Raw genomic sequence first — 4,823 nt, 5'->3', positions numbered from 1 at the left:
GACAAAAAAAAAACAGGAAGGAAAACTTTATTCATTTTCTTTTAAACAAACAATTTCCAATAAGTCATCTGAACAATTAATCATTTAAATAAAAACATTATATATTAAATATTTCTGTTACATACACTGATTACAAGAATATATTTAAGATAAGTATTTTCCCCTCACCAACTGGATAGGTGATTAATCAGTTTATAAACTGATTAATCACCTATACACAATATATACTTTGATGTTACTATAATTAAAAAGTAACATCAAAGTATAGATTTCTGATTCTAAAATATACAGGAAAATTACCCACAAAAACAAGTAAAATGAAATTGAAATGTTTTACTACTTTATATGAAAATAATCATTAAAAGGCATTATTTCCCTTAACAAACCTTTAGAGGCATTATAATAATAAAGTAAAAATTAAGACGCAGTATATTGTTACAGTTATATGTTACAGTCTGTCAGTTCTGTTAAGTTCTTTTTACTCATTCTTGTGTTCTTTTCCTGTGCAGGTTGGCTGTGGCTTTTCCTGGAGGGCTCCGCCTCCTTCCTGTTGGCTCTCCATGGATTGGCACACAGCTGCCTGCACTTTAAGTTAATTTGTTTTAAGGTTTAATTAAGTGGTTTTGTCTCTCCACTGGTTTAGGTCTCTTTTGAGTTTTGAGTGGCACTTTTTGCTAAACATTTTTGGTTCATTCACTCTGGCTTGTTGTCTTGTCCTGCATCTGGGTCATCCTGATACCTCCCTGACAGTATATCAGTACACAAGTGGCACATTCAGGAGATTTCAGCAAAATGGCATATAAATGAAGCACTTTCAAACAATTTTTTAATATTTAATTTGAAGAACATGATTTTAAGCTTGTTAAAGGTCAAGTTGATGATTATAAGTGCATCTTTATGTCTTTGTCTTTACTGTCTTTGTCTTTTTGACTTTCCGTGCGTGGAACCCGATGTAGATGAATCTGCTTCATCTTGAGCAGGCTGACGACGCTTGTTGTCACTGTCATTGAAAATGTCCACCTTGTATTTCAAGAAAGATAAAAAAAGAAGTAGTAATCTACATTATATGCAATCCCTTTGATCATAAAAAGTCTGATAACCAAGCTTTAATGATTCTTAAGTTTTAATTTTCTGTATTTTCATCTTATTTACTGTAAATCCACTGTCAGCCAGAAGTTGAAATTAAAGCAACTAAAGTTAAATGTTTGCAGCAAACAAAATTTTTTTATAAGGACTAAGCCACATGTGTCAAAAGCAAGGCCCGGGGAGGGGTCCGGCCCTCCAGATCATGTAAATGCATTGTTTTTAATAACCCAATGTTTTTTTGTTGTTGTTTGTTTTTTGTTTTTTTTTATTTCTAACTTGTCTAATTTTGACAAAACACATTTTTATAGAGAGTAAAATATTGGAAACTGTTTAAGGTTTAAGTTGATTTATTTTGGAATAATATTCCTGCCTGTTTTTATTCATATTTATGTTAAAAAGCTTTTCAAGTTTCAAAAATGTAGTCTTAGTGTTCATAGGTTAATTGGTGACTCTAAATCTCCCCTAGGTGTGGATGTGAGAGTGAATGTGTGTGTGATTGTGGCCCTGCGACGGACTGGCGACCTGTCCAGGGTGTACCCCGCCTTCGCCCATCAGTAGCCGGGATAGGCTCCGGTACCCCGCGACCCCAAAAAAGGGAAGAAGCGGTTAAGAAGATGGATGGATGGATGGATAGTCTTAGTGTGTTCAATAAATGTTCATCCTGTTTGGCCCGCAACCTATGGCATGTTTTGGATTTTGACCCCCCCTGTGTGATTGAGTTTGACAACCCTGGGCTAGGCAATAAAACAATAATGATGTATATCGCAATAGAACTTTTTGATAGAAAATGTCTCTCTCACGATTTACGTTTGTTTAAATAGACACAAGAGAGGCTGAACCAATCACTGAGGAAACAGCGCCACGTCAAGTCAGGATCAATTGTTGAACATGACCCACAGTAGCAAGCCTGCTAGCATCACCTAGCAATAGCAGCTAATGGAGAACTGGAGAACATTAGCGTTCCATCTGAAGATTGGACTGGGAGTCAAGCCTTCTCCACCAACATCAGTGTGTGACCTGACCAACGTTCTTTTGGAAGAATGGTCAAAAATTCCTATAAACTCAGAAGAGTTGACTAAAGTCATGTATCTTTGTACATTTGTGTTAACTTTTAGTGAACAAAGATTGACATTGTGACCCCTCCCTAATGCCCTTCTGCATCCAGCTCCAGATACACCACTGCAGTTCACATTATACTTCTGATAAACCAATTAGAATCAGACCCTGCATCTGCAGTAGAGTTTAAACACATTGATTACTGATCTACGCAGGGGGACTTACTAAGGGACGTAGCTAGCCCCTTGAGAACAAAAAGGAGAAACTTGGATCATTCTGGGCCACTCCATGTTAGCTCCTTAAGAGAGACATTGGTTTGTTCTGGTGCGCTGATAGTAAAAAAATTCTCTGTATAACCTAAATTGTTGAATGTGAAGCTTTAATAAATATGGTTACTATCATAATTTGTTTATTTCTTCATGTTGTTCAGCTCAATCTTCTCCCGAATAAAAGACCAGAGCCCAACACGAGCCCTAGTTTGCATGATCCTAAAAAAAGTCACCACCTTGGGGTCTTTCTCATCTACTACTCTGTTTTTTTTTACTGTGGTCCCTACTATAGACACTAGTATACTAGTTAGGTATATTTTTTCCATTAGACCTTATCGGAGTTACCTGTGCATTTCTTTTGATTGTCCTGTCTATTTCTCTTAAAACATCTTTAGCAGCATTGCTGACCTCATCCTTACCTCAAATTTGTTGACCTTGCACCAGTCCCCGAACTTCTTGATGATAGAATCCTTACGTTTTTTAGAATGCTCATGTTTTTCATCTTTATTCTTCCAGTAAAGCCTGATGGTTTGTTCCAAAAAACACTCAGGGAGGAAGTTGGACACCTGACAGAATAAACATTTTGATTTCTTAGTAATACTTGTTTGCTAGTGATACTTGTTTTAAACACAAATGGATGCAAAAAAACAAACAAACAAATTTTTACATTTGTAGTAAAGTGCTGACCTTATTCCTGGGAATGGTAAATCCGCTCTGTGGGTTTTTCTTGCTGTAGAAATATGTATATTTAATGGGATCTTTGTCCTCTTTGCCATAACTGTAGGTGATTGGCTAAAAGTAAATTATAAGAAACCTGTATTTACAAACAGTAAAAAAAATATTCTGAAGGTGAACAATCTTGTATGAATCAATCGTTTTTATTGCAATTATTGCTTGAGTCATTTTTTTAAACACTGTACAGAAAGAACCAAGTCTTTCTGTTGCGTATGGTATTGAAAACATGACGAAATATTTCAGTATTCAGATATTTTAAAACATTTGCAAAATATGGAATTAAGTACAATTTTGAATGTGAATTATTATAATTGACTGTAATAATTTCATTTTTTTCCTCCAAATTAAAGTGTGAAAGTCTGACTTTGACATATATACAGTCTGTGCATGACAGCAGTTTGTCAGAATACAAACATGTATGGATTGTAGAAACAAGAGAAAGTGAACCGAAGACGTTACGTTTCACAGAAATGCCCCAGAAAAACGTGGTTTGGACAGTGGCGGGCCGTCAGGGCCTGCAAGGCCTTCTCTGCTGGCCTAAAAATATCTGAATCACAGACTGATATTAATTATTATTTATTTCCGTGAATACGTATTCTATAATTCCAAATGCTCTGTCTTCGTCCTTTCATTGCTGTCTCCCTGGCTGCGCTGCTTCCAGACGTGTATTTTCCTATTTAAGCATTAACCAATCACATTGCAGCACCATTTGTTGCTAGGGTCAAAGAAATCTGCCTGGAGGGCTTCACAATCAGTTCAAGGGGGCCCTGTAGCATAAAATAATTGTCAAATTGTTGCTTCAACCAATCAGATTTGGGGTAGGCGACACCAAGGCCTTCTAGCAGGCGCACGGAAACGTCAGCATTTTCACGCGCTTTGATTGGATAGTCGGAGAGTGTACAAGGCAGAGCTGGCAAACTGAATCTGTAGCGACTCAGCGAGCTGCACCAGCAAATATATCGAGTGGATTTAATAGCTTTACTGCCAAAGCCATTTTCCAGACAGACTTTTCAAGAAAAGCTAGGCATTGTTAAGCAAAGTCGGGCAACTCTGAAGCTAGCAAGCCTGTCACAACCGGGAGAAGGATTTGAACGTCACTTTCAGTCCTAACTACGAGCGGTACCTTCATTTCGGGTTAGCGATGAAAGTGCTGGATCCACAAACAGAGGAAAGTCATCACGGAGAGTGACACAGATTTAGACTTCCACCTGTCCACTAATTACGTGTTTGGTGGACAAAACAACCTGATCAGTGCGATCGGAGGAGATCAGAAGGGAAGTTATTAAAGCCCTGTTTGTGTCTGTTATGGTGGATGAGACGACAGACGCGAGTAACGCAGCGCAGCGTTATGTGCCGGACACAGGTATTGAGGAGGCGTGTCGGGTTTGAAGATGTTACCAGTGGAAAGCGAGCCGATCACATTGCTGGTCTCATTGTCCAATTTTTGGGTAAAGTTATAGCACAGTTTTGTCTGGCACGGGTAAAGGAGTTCCGTGACTCCGTTGAGCGGGAGTGAAGCTGAAATCTACGAGGCCCCTGAACGCACCGCGGGCGCTCCAAGCGCACGAAGAGGTGCAGCGCAAAATCCTAGCGCGCACTACCGACAATATTATTTTCCAGACACAGACCTTGATCGATCACAAAAACTGATGTTTGTCTCCCTCCTGGACCACAAGA

At 38.5% G+C, this 4,823-nt stretch overlaps 1 protein-coding gene and 1 long non-coding RNA gene across 3 annotated transcripts in view; both read right to left on the bottom strand.

The window, feature by feature from the left end:
- The window catches only part of LOC112159864 (deoxynucleoside triphosphate triphosphohydrolase SAMHD1-like), a 64,936-nt gene that overhangs the window by 26,623 nt on the left and 33,490 nt on the right, over positions 1 to 4,823 (bottom strand). The window lies entirely within an intron of this gene.
- Positions 23 to 3,219, bottom strand: LOC112159706. The gene is made up of 3 exons (XR_002921527.2): positions 3,099 to 3,219; positions 2,831 to 2,977; positions 23 to 1,020 (listed from the first exon to the last, which is right to left on the bottom strand). It is a non-coding gene; the product is annotated as an uncharacterized LOC112159706 (long non-coding RNA).

This window comes from Oryzias melastigma, linkage group LG7 (assembly GCF_002922805.2).
Source record: "Oryzias melastigma strain HK-1 linkage group LG7, ASM292280v2, whole genome shotgun sequence".
NCBI classification, from domain to species: domain Eukaryota; kingdom Metazoa; phylum Chordata; class Actinopteri; order Beloniformes; family Adrianichthyidae; genus Oryzias; species Oryzias melastigma.
The sequence above is the reverse complement of the archived record's forward strand: the minus strand, read 5'-3'. Positions and strand labels throughout refer to the sequence as shown.